We start from the raw sequence: 16,071 nt of genomic DNA, 5'->3' as shown, positions 1-16,071 counted from the left end.
TAGGGGAGGGGGCAGGTTATTGTTCCACAGGCCCTAGGAGTTTTCCCCAAGCCATCCCAGGTTGCGGTTCATCAGGGACAGGCCCTAGGTTAGGGTTCCTGTCCTGATAGGGTTAGTTAGGGATAGCGGCGGTTGCTGTTCCCATGCGGTTGGTGTTGCCGTGATCCGGTTGCTGTTCCCGGGAAGCGTTGGGACCCTCGTTGGGGTCCACGGCAGAAGTACCTGGAAAGGATCAGACGGACGTCTGACCCTTTGAGAAGTGTGTTGCGGTCCCGAGCATCGGAGTGCTCGGAAGGTACTTCAGTATTATAAGTGCACCAACAGGCCTATTCACATAGTGACTGCGCAGTCACCCACGACCTCCGTAGGAGTACGGGACATTGGGTGTGGGGGATCACAGGACACTGGGTGGGAACACCAGACATTGGGCTGAGGTGATGCGGATAGAGCATCAGGTTATGTTATGTTATGTGATGTGTGACATGTTGTGTTAGTAAAGTGTTAGTATTTTATCTATGAGTGTTATTGTATTTCTTACCCAGGGCTATCTTTCATAACGGGGATCCTGGGTAAGTGGAGGCGCTGCACCAGGTAATGGTAAGGGTTTCCCCAGTCTCCCAGCTAGCGGAGGTTCAGATCTCCTGGAGCCACAGGTGTTATGCAGTTACCAGTAGTCCCTTAGAGCAGGTGTGTTGCGGGGAAAGGAACCGGTTAGACCACGAGGGGCCAATGTGAGATTGGGTGGGTGGGCCGGTTCACAAAAAGGGCTACATATATATATATATGACCTGGAAAACAAGTATACGCTGATGTATATAAACTGATGAAAAGGAAAGTCAGAAATAAGATAACCCAGGGAACAGAATGTGCCCTGAGAAATCCAGACCAGCCAGTCATACCTTTGCATGAAATCCTTCCTGTGTAAACTAAGTGGTTAGATGTGTCAACTGACTAACATGAAAGAACTAATAGATGATAGGCTGAGAGAACAGCTGTAATGCTGCACACAAGCAAACAGCCAACACAAACTGACAATATAATTGCAAAAAGTCAGAGCATTATGATAACCAGTATATGACTGGGGGGTAGCGTCAGAGCCTGTTGTAAAGTCAAGTCAGAACAAAAGTCCAGAACAAGCAAAATGGATGGATAAATATCCTGAACTGACCGGCAAATCCCCAGCTCCCATGGTATCAGAATACAAGTATACCCTCAGTGGAGGCAAATTGAACGTTGAGATAAGCAGTAACACATTCAGTATTAGCATCAATCAAGAATATATACTTATCCCACACGGTAAACACAGTCCCAGTAAGTAAATGGAATTGCAGGAAAAGTTCCCTCCAGCATCCTCAGCCCTACCAACAAGCTCCTCACCCCTGCCACATGCAGGACTTATCCTCTGAGATCTGACACCAAAATACTGTTCATGGTCCCAAGGTTCAACAAAGTATCCGGCCGATCCCCCTTCTCTTACCGTGCACCCCACAACTGGAACAGTCTACCGGAGACACTCACTGCCGTCACCAGTCTAAATTCTTTTAAAACTAAAGCTGTCTCAAATTTTAATCTGGTCTGTAACTAGTACATACGCCTATAATATATATGCTCTTTTACTGTGCATGCAATGTCTTGTATATAATGTATAACCCTTTTCACTTAATGTAACTATGTACAGTATTTGTAACCATGTACAGTATTCTTTGTCATCATAACTCTATACTTAGGACATACTTGAAAACGAGATGTAACTCTCAATGTATTACTTCCTGGTAAAACATTTTATAAATAAAATAAATACACACCATCCATGCATTGTGTATACATATATATATATTTATTTATTTAGAAATAAAGACCTGCGCCTTTTCACATAATAAATGTCAACTCAGATTTATGCTACAGTATGTGGCACGCACCACTTTTTTCTAAACAGATTTTTGTGGGTGTGGTTCATCCTCCTAGAAGCTCCAGAATTACCATGGCACTCTACCCTTTATTTATGGTCTTATATACTATATGGACTAAACCTATGGACTTTTTGTTGCAATTATCACTGTATTCCCAACATTTTTATATTAATTAAATTGTCACACTCATGTACACATTTTTTGTCTACTTTTTCCTGTGTTAAAACACTGGTATTATATGGGATTTTTTCACAAACTCTTTACTTTTATCGTATTCACATAATTCACGTTTCACAATATTATTTGAATACTCTAGCAAGCGCTTACTTTTTGTGTATGTGTATATGTATGTATATATATATATATATATATATATATATATATGCAAATAATGCATGGTTTGTATGTATGCATGTCTTCCTCATTGTATGGTGTATGTTGTGTGTGAATCTGCGTATGGTGAGTGCTTCTGTGTATGGTGCATGTATGTCATGTGCATGCATCTCTGCATGGTGCATACGCCTGTGTATGGTGCATGCGTATGGTGCATGTGTATGGTGTTTGCGTATTTGTATGGTGTTTTGTCTTTGTATGTGGGCTCCGTTTGCTGTGTGTTTATGGTGATGTCCTTCTTGTTGTGCTTTCTGTAAAGGATTTTCACACCAAGTGAGCTAATTAAATAAATAACTCCAAATTAATATTTGCTTAAATGAGGTCGGAAATTTGAATAAAGCCCTTGCTTCTTATCACCAATTTTGATCTCAGAGACAGAACAGCTTGCGTGTTAGTCTAAGAACCAGAAAAGCAAGGATTTTTGGGCTTGCCAGATGGGGTGTGGATCTTTTAATATTATGTGAAAGAGCTCAGCCCTTGAGGGTAACTTAGATTTCATTTGAAAATATTTCTCAGCCACAGAAATTCAGAACACCTCTTTGCCAATTGATACTGAACAAACACATCATTGACCTCGTAATGTTCCCTAGCTTAATAGTGAAGGGTAGAGATTTAGTTTGAGACTATGACAGGTGATTAATTACTTCTTTTATGTTTTCACACTAAAGATTTGCACGGCATGAGGAAAACATTTGCAGAATAGCTGATCAATAGCTAAATCAGAATTTGGAAACGTTTCTGAGAATGCAGGAGGAACAAAACATTGTTCTGATACACATTGCGCAGTCAAGCATGGTCTTCTAATCTCATTATTCAAATATTTGCAAATATTCAGGATTTTATTTTAAAGCATCGGTGGAAGGGTGCATTAAAGTTTGTCCCAGAAACCATGGCAAAATCTGTGCCATATTGCAACATTGTAATCTGTGGTAAAAACTCTACAACATTCAATAGAAATGTTTGCCCTGGATATAATCATATGTTGTTTATAGTAAAACGTGACAAGAAGGTCTGATCTGTAAGTCACATTATTAATGATGTATATGATGGAAATTCTGGGTGTACAGTAAGAGAAGAAGAGGAGCTACAACTCATAAAAGGCAGAGATTAGAGTAAATAATAAGGCTCTCCATCTTTGTCATGAAGATATCGAACTGCCGCATTCATTTATATTTATAAAACAATAAATTAATATGAAATACTTTAAACTAAATTGGTTGACCTTGTTTGTCCTACATTGCCAGGTTTTCTGATTCTCAACTGTCCTACAGTATGCTGTAGTTTCTATAGAAGTTGGAGAACTGGAGAACCAGGCTTGGATTCAAATACAAGGAGGATGTGGAGTGAAATTGGCAAAAACGTTGTTCAAAGTGAAAAGGCACCTAATGACAAAGGATTGAAAGCATCAAAACCAAGGGAAGGAACATTAAGAATGTATGATCTATCAAGCACAGATAAGACAAATTGCAGTACACTTTTGTGTTGTCCTATCAGGGTGCTGATAGCTTTGTAGAAGAGGCGAAGTCCCCAACATACAGGGCCACCGAGAGGGGGTGACAGCTGAGGCCTCTGGCCAGGCCCTTCTGCCGGTCGTGCTCGGGCCCCGGCTCTCAGCTGCCTGTAAGCTTCTTCCTCTCTGTATCCCAGGCCGCCGAGCTTCCACTGTCGGTGCGCGACTTGGTTCTCTGATATCAGCGTGCCGGAAGTAACCTTGGCCTTTCTCTGACATCAGAGCGTCCCGTTGCTCGCTGGCAGGTGAAGCTCGGCGGCCTGGGATGCAGAGAGGAAGAAGCTTACAGGCAGCTGAAAGCAGGGGCTCGGCCGCGACCGGCAGCAGAGCCTGGCCAGTGGTCAGAGTAAATTTGCAGCACCAGCCGGACCCACTGCAGACACCGGGCTGGCCTGACCTAAGGTAAACCTGTATTTTTATATGTATTGGGGGCTTGGGGGTATTTTTATATGTATTGGGGGGCGTGAGGGAATTTGTATATGTATTGGGGGGCGTGAGGGAATTTTAATATGTATTGTGGGACTTGGGGTATTTTTATATGTATTGGGTGGCTTGGGGGAATTTTTATATGTATTGGGGGGCGTGAGGGAATTTTAATATGTATTGGGGGACTTGGGGTATTTTTATATGTATTGCGGGGCTTGGGGTATTTTTATATTTATCGGAGTGCTTGTGGGTGTTTTATATTTATTGGGGGGCTTGGGGATATTGCTATATGTATTGGGGGGTTGGGGGTATTGCTATGTGTATTGGGAGGGTTGGGGATATTGCTATATGTATTGGGGGGGTTGGGGGTATTGCTATATGTATTGGGGCTTGGAGGTATTTTTGTATGGTTAGGGTATTTTTTATATGTATTGGGGAGGGTTTTTTTTATATGTATTTTATATTTTTAATGTATTGGGTCTTTTTTTAGATGTATTGAGGTCTTTTTTTAGATGTATTGTTTAAAAAATATATATATATAGCAAATGGAAATATTACTGTATGCTCATTTGCATGTCTTAGCAAGGGATTCTGGGAAATGACATGCAAATGAGCACACAGTGCCACCTTTTACTGTGTGCTAATTTGGTTGTCATTTCCCAGAATCCCTTGCTGCAGTGGAAGTGCTGTGTGCTGGGTTATAATGGTGAAAGGCGGGGTTGCAGACCTGTCTAATAAGACATGCAAATGAGTATACAGTAATATTTCCATTTGCTCTGTGCTTTGCTGTGGAGGGTTTTTGTCACATTTTTACCCACCATAACTTAACTAAGTGTATGTGTATATATGTATGTGTATATATGTATGTGTATATAAGTATGTATGTGTAATCCCCTTTCCCTATGGGAAACTGCGGGTGATTAAGCGTGCTGCTGTTACCTGTGAGGCTCACAGGAGGCCAAAGCCTCTGATTCTGGGGAGCCTGGGGTACTATATCTCGTGGTGCAGCACCTCCACCTATAAGGATCCCAGCATAAGCGGGATAACTCCTCATAGGACACAATAACTGCTATACAACCTGGTATAATATAACTAATTTACTGTATTATAGTGTTACAAAGATAACAATATATATAACATCAATACAATACAATGCAATGCACTAACATCAATGGGGGTCCTCCAAAGTACTGAGGGTGTCCTAGGCACCTAGAACCCCGGCTCTGCAGAACAATCCCACCCAAGTGTGAGGTAGTGCTTGCCCCTGTGAGTGTAGTTGCACGGTGGTACCTTCCTGGTCAACAGTCCTGACCAGGGAACACTTGGGAGGCAGAATTGGATCAGGTCCCACGTAATGGGGCTTCCAACATAAATCCCCTCACGCCTTACAGGTGGTGGTCACGTGCAGCCTCATCCAAAGACCGCAGGTCGCGAGGTGGATGTCCGTCCGACGGTACAGTGGTCCGGGTTGTAGATCACTAAGAGAGAGAAAGTCCCTATCTAGGGCCTTCCCTACAGTACTCTTCTAAGTAGGGATCGGGGCCTAACTGGGGGCTTAGACCAAAGTTTTGGCCTAGTCCAGGGACTTACATGCTCAATGGACATGTTCTCTTCCCTTGCTGCCTCGTCTGGACAGCCTATCCTTCCTGGTCCCATGGAGAATATCCCCAGTCCAATAAAGACAAAAAGGTATCAGAGAACTGCAGAAAAAAGGCTGGACTGGAAGAGGTTAAAAAATAAAACTATTTATTAGGCATGATGCCAAAAAACAGACATACAGGTATGTCCTCTGACGTGTTTAGTGCCGTTAAGGCACTTTATCAAGGAGTAACTCTCACATTCAGTTAAAATTCCTTAAATTGATGCCTCACAGCTTGCATGGAACCCATTCCCTTAGCCCTAATCTGTGACGGTGCTCGATTCTCATCAGGAGGTGGACCCGCAGGGCTGAGTTAAGAATGCAGAATAACCGGCCAGAGCCCGGGGACAAAGTCCTGTAACAGTATTCGTAGTCCGTAAGCACGCAGGGGGCAGGGCTGGCGGCAGTGGTGCAGAGTCCAGGTGACAGGCAAAGGTCAGGGCAGGTGGAAGGCAGCGAGGTCGGGGTCACAGTCCAGGGTCAGCAACAGGGATTCCAAATAGATGAAAGGGTAATGTGTGACAGCGAAGCTCAAATGGATCTGCAGCAAACAGAACTTTGCTCGGCGATGCCCACCAGGAACTGCAGCCTTATAAAGCAGACTGCCAGTACCCAAAATGGCCACAGTGAGCAGAAAGGGCAGGAGAGACAGAAAACAGGGACCGTAGTGAAAACCCAGCACGGATCGAGCAGAATCCTTACAGTACCCCCCTCTCTAGGGGAGACCTCCGGGTGATCTAAGCCGGCTAGGCAGCGAATCTGCAATGACACGCCCGGACCAGTCTGGGGGCATGGACATCCTCAGATTTGATCCATGAATCTCTTCGGGTCCATAACCCCGATAGATTGTATTGTAGCCCACCCCGGGATCTACGTGAATTCAGTCTGTGGTGTACTTCAAATTCCTCCTGGCCATCCACCAGAAAGTGTCTAGGAGGAGGGAGAATAGGAGGAGAGAAAGTGTTCTAGACGAACGGTTTGAGGAGGGAGACGTGGAATTATGGAGATATCCTTAAGTTATACACTGGCGACACACTTTATTCGAGCTTGGCTAGTCCCACAAATTCGGGTATACCCGGGTGTATTGAGGTTTGTGACTGTTTTCTGCCCGAGTGCATTGAGTTATTTTCCAAGCAGGGATTGAAGCATTTTATTCCCGCTGGCTGCAATACTGCACAGTATATATATATATATACTGCATTACAATTCATGAATTTATGCCATCTGGTAGACACGCGAAGCATTGCAGCCTATTAAATCCTAATCATTATCATTTAACAGATCAGCCGCCCATCAGCCAGGCATGAACCCAGGCTGGGAAGGCAAATGCAACGGGGCTTGTCAGAGGTGAGGAGTGGCGCATTCCAGGTATCTGCCAGGTACATACCGGGTATTTGCTCGAATAAAGTGTGTCGGTGCAGTATGGAAGTTCCAGTTTGAATGCCACCGGGTTGACCTGTTTCAGAATTTTGTAAGGTCCAATGAACTTGGGCCCGAGTTTGGAGGAGGGCAGTTTCAGTCGGATATTTTTTGTAGCCAACCAAACTTGATCTCCCACTTGAAACAGGGCAGGTGGTTGTCGACATTTATCCTTCTGTTTTTTTTGCTGGAGGGCAGCTTTGGTCAGATTGGTCTGGATCTTCTTCCAGAGTGATTGCAGTTCTTGGACTTATCATCCACTGCAGGGACTCCGGTGAGAGGATTGGATATGGTACCCGTAGGCACAAAAGAAGGGAGATTCCAGTGTGGAATCGTGCTTCATAGAGTTGCAGAAAAACTTGGTCCACGGGAGCAGAACAACCCAGTCGTCCTGTAGTTCAGATACAAAACATTGCAGGAATTGTTCTAAGGCCTGATTGGCCCTTTCCGTGACTCCGTTGGACTGGGGATGGTACGAAGAAGAAAAATGGAAGGAGATGCGCATTTTTTGACAAAAGGCCTTCCAAAATCTTGAGACGAATTGGGATCCGCGGTCCGAGACTATATCCATGGGAACTCCAAGACGACTAAATATCTCTTTAATAAAGATTTCAGGTAGTTCTGAAGTTGTGGGTAGCTTCTTAAGGGCAACAAAGTGGGCTTGGCATGTGAAGCGATCAACTACTACCAGTATGGTAGTCATAACCCTGAAGGGTGGTAGCTCCACAATAAAATCCATGGAAAGGTGGGTCCATGTGCGGGTGGGGACTGGCAAGGGCTGGAGAAACCCACAGGTTAATGTCCTCTGCACCTTAGTCTGGGCGCATACAAAGCAGGCTGCCAAAAACTGTTTCACATCTTTGCAGATCTCTGGCCACCAAAAGATCGGTTCAATTAAATCACGTCTTCCTAACTCCTGGGTAACCAGTCGTCTTGGAGTTATGACCCCATTGCAACAATTCACTATGAAATTGGGGAGGGACAAATAGTTTGGATGAATGAGTGGATGTTGGCTTGGGATCCTCTGCCCAAGCCTATGAAATTTGTTGCAGAAGTGAAGATGATACGGCAGAGATAATCTGTGAAGATTGAATGATGGGTCCCTGCTCAATCTCCTCAGAACTGTCAGAAGTGAATTGCCTGGATAGCGCATCTGCCTTGACATTCTTGGATCCCGGATGATAAGAGACCACAGAGTTGAACTGAGTGAAGAAGAAAGCCCACCTTGTCTGACACACCCTGAATCTCTTTGCTCCTACAATGTATTCGAGGTTCTTGTGATCTGTAAGGATTGTGATTGGGGAAGTTGACCCCTCAAGCAAATGTCTCCATTCTTCTAGAGCCATTTTCATGGCCAGAAGTTCCCAATTCCCAACATCATAATTTCTTTCTGCGGCAGATTTACCCTCCCCTTTGGTTGATTCCTGGGACGTCTTGGGAGTCTGAAACTGCAGGATGACCTCTTGATCTTGTATTTGATCCATCAGGTCCTCAAAGTTAGGAGGATTCTCTGTAGAGAGAGTGCAGCAGATCCTGTCCATGAGGGGGTGTGTAAGTGACACTCCCCGCAGGAATTGCTTGGTTCCATAATCATCTAGATCAGCCATGTGGATGACCTTCTTGTTGACCAGGGACCACAGCACCAGCTTCAGCCATAGAAGAAATTCTGATAATTCTTCCCCCTCCTTCTGTTTGAGGGCATGGAACTGGGCCAGCAACGCTATGGGTTCATCCTTAGTGCTATAGGCTTTGTTAAGGCCCAAATCAAGGCTTCGACATCAGCCTCTGCATAGCACTCATGATAAAATCACACTACTGTATGTTGCCGAGGACCACAGACACTCCACGATTCTCTTCCCTTGATAGGGTCCGTGCAAGTCCATTCTGGCAGCACTTTCACCGCATGGTCTCTCCACTCTGTAAGCTCCTCATCTCCCGGTGGCGTGGGCCGCACCCCAGAGAAAGCTTTTAGCTTGCAATAGTGTTGACCCCGGGAGGACTGCGCAAATTTGTCAGCCAATCTTTGTAATACGTCCTCGATATCCGTGCCTCCGGACGAGTGTCGACTACGGCAATCTGACCGTCCGCTGTGAGCTAACTCTGGATTAGCTTTGTTCTGTCTGGGGCTATTCGCAGGGGATGGCCGTGCAGGCCCCTCTGATGCTGATCGGGGACTAAAATCCTCCATCTGTATGGGGAGGTCGGGGTATATGAGCAGGAAACCAGTAGGTAGGGCTTCGGGAAAATGAAGGGCCCTGGGGCCCTCATCTTCACTTAGCTCATGACCGGCGGTAACGATGACTACGCTCCATTGGTAGGTAGGATCCCACTTGCGTCCTAGTGGCCGGGCTGCGGCTAAACTTGGAAACCGCCTTAGGGAGCTGCATACTTGATGTGGGGGTGTGGTGGCCGGGACGTTCCCCACTGCGACCATGTGGTGGGGAGATTCTTGAAACTCCACGCCCCACTGACAGACCTCTTGCGTGGAGGGTACAAACATGGTTCCCTAAATTTGGTTCTGCTATCTCAGACACCCCAGGTCTGAATCTCAGCAGCACCTCCAAATGTAATCCCCTTTACCTATGCAAAACTGTGGGCTCACAGATGGCCAAGCCTCCGATTCTGGGGAGCCTGGGGTACTATATATCATGGTGCAGCGCCTCCACCTATGAGGATCTCAGCATAAGTGGGATGACTCCTCATAAGACACAATAACAACTATACAACCTGACTGTATATAACTACTCTACTGTATTACAGTATTACAAGGATAACAATATATATCACATTAATACAATATGCAATGCACTAACATCAATGGCTGTCCCCCAAAGTACTGAGGGTGCCCATGGCACCAAGAACCCCGGCGTCCACGGAACAATACCACCCAAGTGTGTGGTAGCGCTACCCCCTGTGAGTGTAGGTGCACAGTGGTACCTTCCTGGTCAACGGTCCTGACCAGGGAATACTTGGGAGGCAGTATTGGATCAGGTCCCACGTAGTGAGGACTCCAACATAAATCCCCTCACACCTTACAGGTGGTGGTCACGTGCGGTCTCATCCAAAGGCCCCAGGTTGCGCGTGGACATCCGTCCGACGACGCAGTGGTGTGGGTTGTGGATCTCTAAGAGATAGAGTCCCTATCTAATGCCTTCCCTACAATACTCCTCTAAGTAGGGATCGGGGCCTAACTGGGGCCTTAGGGCAAAGTTCTGGCCTAGTCCAGGGGCTTACTTGCTCCCTGGACAGGTCCTCTTCCCTTGCTGCCTCCGTCAGGACTGCCTATCCTTCCTGGTCCCGCAGAGGATATCTTCAGTCCACAATGGCCACTTGCACCTCTTTCTGCAAAGCCTTCTGGGACTTGAAGTCCGTGTTTGCTGTTGGAGTCATTCCAAGATGGCCGCTACTCCTGCCACAACTGAGCATGCACACCAAGTCCAAAATCACGCGAAGCAGCAGAGCTGTTTCCCGCACCGAATGCACGGTAGGGGGTCTTCAGGGGGTTATATGTATTGGGGGGGTTTATACAGTATGTATTGGGGATGTGTTTTTTTTGTATGTATTTGGGGGTAGTGGGGGAGGTTGTATATATTTGGGGGGTGGGGATTTATTTTGTATGTATTTGGGTGTGGGAAGTTTTTTGCATTGGGGGTGGCAAGTTTTTTGGTATATATTTTGTGGGGGTAATTGTGTGAGGTGGGAGGGAATGAGTGAGAGTGGGGTAATTGACGGAGGCAGAGGAGAGTGGGGGTGAGTGAGGAAAAGAGGGAGTAAGAGTGAGACGCAGGGGAGAGAAATACATGTGAGGCGGGGGCCAGGGATTGAGTGAGCATGGGGTAATTGATTAAGGGGGGAGACTGGGACGTGAGATGGAGAGAAATATATGGGAAGAGGGAGAGGGGGCTCACGAGGTGTGAAAGAAGCTCACAACACTGCCGTCAGGGGTGGGCACTGCCGACAGGGGTGGGGGCACTGCCAACCGGGGGGAGGTAGCCCCAGTCAGAACTGTAGTCCTGGGCCCTGGGAAATCTGTCTGTGGCCCTGCCACCATAGGGCCATTAGCTCCATAAGTGCTGCGATGGACGGTTCAGGCTGGGAAGCCTATCTATGGGGCATCCCAGAGCCAAAGGGGAGGGAACAAGGGGGGATAAAAACCGGCATACAGTGGGGAGGCTCAGAAACACGTGCTAGAGTGGGATACATGCAAAGACATGTCAAAAGATTTCAAAGTGAGAAGAATCCTCATAGGGGATAGGGGCAAAACCAGAAAGGCAGACAAAAGGGAACTAATAACACTAGACGCGATCGGGTTATCCATCGCCCCTTTCTCCCGTGGCACCTCCAGGAGTGCTGCAGGGGTCGTCCATCGGCCTCGCTTCACGCATGGACCCCGCACTGGGGGACGTACCGATCCCGCCTCCAGGCTCCATCCTCGCAGTGACGTCAACGGCACGCAGCGCGCACACGCTGTGCACGGACGGCGCACTCACGCTGAATCAGGGCCTTGCCTCTGTCTATTATTCTGTAGCTGATGCAAACTCCTGTCCTGCCTATCACAGCGAGGGATACTGGTGCACTCCTTCCACGGCAGTCTCCTATTGGTCCAGGGTACTATTTATGCTCAGACAGCCCTTTAGCCAGATGGCTGAGCATAAGACTTAATTCGTGCGAAGTGCTTACTGCAATCCCTGCCTCCTGATCTTGTTCTTTGTTCTTAGTACCAGTCTCTTTCCGAGAGGAGATCTGAAAGAAGCCAGCACCGGCAGGGTATTCCAAGATCCCACAGTTTCTACACAGGTATGACCAACCGCCTCCGTCAGATACCGAGGAACCCATTCAACTCTTGGCAACAAGCTGTCCTCTGGCGAGAAACAACGCCAACGCAATGCCGGATTCTGCCTGTACTGTGGTAACACCGGACACCAGGTACTTAATTGAGCCCAGAAATCGGGAAACGCCAAGTCCCAGTGAGGGTCAGGGGAGTCACACTGGGAACACTATCTACTTCCCCTACAAAAAAAAGCTCGTAGTCGTCAGTGATGTCACAGCGTCTATGGTCAGTCCAGTTGCCAGCACTTCGGTACGGGGTCCTCAGAGGCACAATTCTACGCATTTCACTGTAGCTTTCTCAAGAATTATGCCCAGGACTGCATAGAACCACATTCTGGACCTGTGAGTGAGGAGTGAACTTGACAGTCACCATAAGGTCTGGAGAGGGAGGGGAAGGGGAAGGAGGGGGTGGGGAGGGAGGGGGGACCAAACACTCACATCAAACAAAGTTTAACATTGAACTACTGTGACGGTCAACATGACCCTTGACCCATCTGCCATTAAGTGTGACCTTTCCACTGGACCACAGGAACGGCTGGTCCAGCGTCCCAAGGAAGGTACTGTATATGCCCAGGGACCCAAGGGACTGTTTTAGTGGCAAGGGCTTATCCCTCACCACGTATGTGAGGTTGCATGTGGACAGCAGGGGTCAAAACTCCTCTGCCCAGCAAATACATATACACCTCTATTAAATAGAGACAAATCCAGACTCTTGCGTTCTTCTCAAGGATGTCTTCTTTCTAACCCCTTTGTATCTAAAGCCCTCTCCCGCCTTAAACCTTTTTCACTGACTGCCCCACACCTCTGGAATGCCCTTCCCCTCAGTACCCGACTAGCACCCTCTCTATCCACCTTTAAGACCCAACTTAAGACACACTTGCTTAAACAAGCATATGAATAGCACTGTGGATATTCTGAACACGATACATAAAGCTTGGCCCCCTGCAGACGCACTTACCAGAACTCCCTCCTACTGTCTCTGTACGTTCTCCCTACCTACCAATTAGACTGTAAGCTCCTCGGGCAGGGACTCCTCTTCCTTAATGTTACTTTTATGTCTAAAGCAGTTATTCCCATGATCTGTTATTTATATTATCTGTTATTTATTTGATTACCACATGTATTACTACTGTGAAGCGCTATGTACATTAATGGCGCTATATAAATAAAGACATACAATACAATACAATACAATAAAACCACTGTGACACTTTAACTTCAAAAAATCAGCATCACTCTGACATACTGTTGCTCTTAGATCTTAGGTACACTCATAAATTTTCCTGAGATGTTACTTACTATAGAAAAACTATCCAAATGTAAAATGCTGTTCCATTTCCTGTAATTCCTTTCCAGAAAAATGGACACAGTGCTGTAAGAAACGAAACTTTATTTTGGCCTAGTACACATTTCTTTAAGGCCAATGGAATCTGTTTTGTTTTGTTCAGTTCAGTGGCTCAACGTAATGACTCTTTCCCCATACTAATACTACCCCTCCAGGACAAAATATCCCTAAACTAGCTGGTTCCTTTAATTACTTATATTATACAGTATCAAAGCCCTCCCCCTCTATATAGTGGTTACAGTCTGCAAAAGACACACTTGTTAACCTAGGGCTCTATACTTACTATCTTGTACTTCCACCCTGAACAACATTCCCCTTACATCCTCATATTATCTAACTGATTTCTCACTCGTAAACTAGCACCGTTTATTCTTTGTCACAGGGTATTGCTTGCTCTTTTTCAATTTAGCCCAATCTTCTCACTTAATTGTAGCTGGAATCACTACATAACCCTGTGTGTTGAGCCCTGGGGTGCAGCCTAATCATAGCCTTGTCAGGCATTAAACCAATAAACAAACCCATACCACTCTGCTTATACTGTATGTCCACTCCTCTACATCTCAACTCCAGCACTGTCCAAGGACACAAGTCTGTTTCACCTACTGGGTGCTGGGATCCTCTCTCCTGTGTGGCAATGGGGATGCTACCAGTGTCTCTGAATGTCTCCTCAAAAACAGTCGAGGAGCCAGGCAGCTCTACCCTCCCCCTACACCGGCCACTTACCCGGGACGGTCTCTTCCTTAATGCTCTCTTTGACATCCTCGGGTATTCCGATTTTAATTGTCGGGTCCTGCGGGTTCGATCATGCTAGTTTTCAACTTTTACGTTATTTTACAGCTGGGGGGTAACGGAACTACAGTAGTCTGTTTTACCTCCATTGCCACAGCCGTCACACATGCACCCCAAGTCCACTATATTTCAATGATGTCATTGATTTTTCCCAGTTGTTACATTTGCTCCATAAGATTTCATCATCTTAGATTTCAATGGAAAGATAATTAAAAAAATATTGATTAAAAACAATAGTACTGTTTATAGTATGTATCACCCTATAGGTGCTGCGTACAGGGATGATATACATGCAGCTTTGTGTCTGCTCCACCTGAGCAATGCCCTAAGAGGTAACTTCAGTGACAGTTAGAACAGAAGGATATGGAAACTAAAATACATCAGTGTTTTGGACTCTACGAAAAATGGCTTGAATCAGGACACTGGATTTATGATGCACTATGGAACCTCTCACACCTACAGCCCATATTAGGGGATGGTGTATACCGTCCTATTCACACCTCCGTCTGTTCACACTTCACGCTGATATCTACCTCATTACAGTTATCCTCTTAACAGCTCATTCATGGATGTGCACAACAGAGAGGCATACCTCAAGTTCTGATTGATGTTTTATGACACTGAGCTATTTATTAAGGTACACTGTACAAACATAATTGCAGTTTAAAATGTAAAAAGTGACTGTGAATAGCAAAGAAAGCAATGTTCTATATATCATCAATAATAGGGATATCACTCAGTCACTACTCTATTAAACTAGTAAAATAAATATACCCTGTGCCTCTGTCTGACATACTGTACACCAATATTTAAATTGGAATTTCACCAAGTAGATTTGACAATACTCTGCTTTTTTCTCTCTAATAACTCATGTCATTATAAATATCAAATTACATACTCTTAAATTTAGCCCTCTGGTTGCTCCGGTGTTCCCACGTGAAAAATCATCCAAATAGTATGACAGTCATATTTTATTCTTAATTAATACTTAGTATTTTAATAATCTGGTACACAAAAGGTTAACATATATTTTTTAGACATATTTATTTTTTAAGTTAGTCTCACAACAAGATAATTCATTATCATTGTCATCATACTAGTGAAGATAAATACCATATTTCCTTGAATCTAAGACAAACTTTTTTTTTACCCATTTTCACGTCTGAAATTGGGATACAACTTAGAATCGATGTTTAAAAAAACTGTCTGCAATGGGGCACTGCTGGAGGGGGCACTGCTGGAGGGGGCATTGCTGGAGGGGGCACTGCTGGAGGGGGCACTGCTGGAGGGGGCATTGCTGGAGGGGGCATTGCTGGAGGGGGTGCTGCTGTAGGGGGCACTGCTGAGGGGGCACTGCTGAGGGGGCGCTGCTGGAGAGGGCGCTGCTGGAGAGGGCGCTGCTGTAGAGGGCACTGCTGGAGGGGGCACTGCTGGAGGGGGCACTGCTGGAGGGGCACTGCTGGAGGGGCACTGCTGGAGGGGGCACTGCTGGAGGGGGCATTGCTGGAGGGGGCACTGCTGTAGGGGGCATTGCTGGAGGGCGCGCTGCTGGAGGGGGCGCTGCTGGAGGGGGCGCTGCTGGAGGGGGCGGTTCTGGAGGGGGCGCTGCTGGAGGGGGCACTGCTGTAGAGGGCACTGCTGGAGGGGGCATTGCTGGAGGGGGTGCTGCTGGAGGGGGCGTTGCTGGAGGGGGCGCTGCTGGAGGGGGCGCTGCTGGAGGGGGCGCTGCTGGAGGGGACGTTGCTAGAGGGGCGTAGCTGGAGGGGGCGCTTCTGGAGGGGGCGTTGCTGGAGCGGGCGCTGCTGGAGGG

The sequence above is a fragment of the Ascaphus truei genome, chromosome 14 (genome assembly GCF_040206685.1).
Source record: "Ascaphus truei isolate aAscTru1 chromosome 14, aAscTru1.hap1, whole genome shotgun sequence".
Taxonomy (NCBI): domain Eukaryota; kingdom Metazoa; phylum Chordata; class Amphibia; order Anura; family Ascaphidae; genus Ascaphus; species Ascaphus truei.
The sequence above is the reverse complement of the archived record's forward strand: the minus strand, read 5'-3'. Positions refer to the sequence as shown.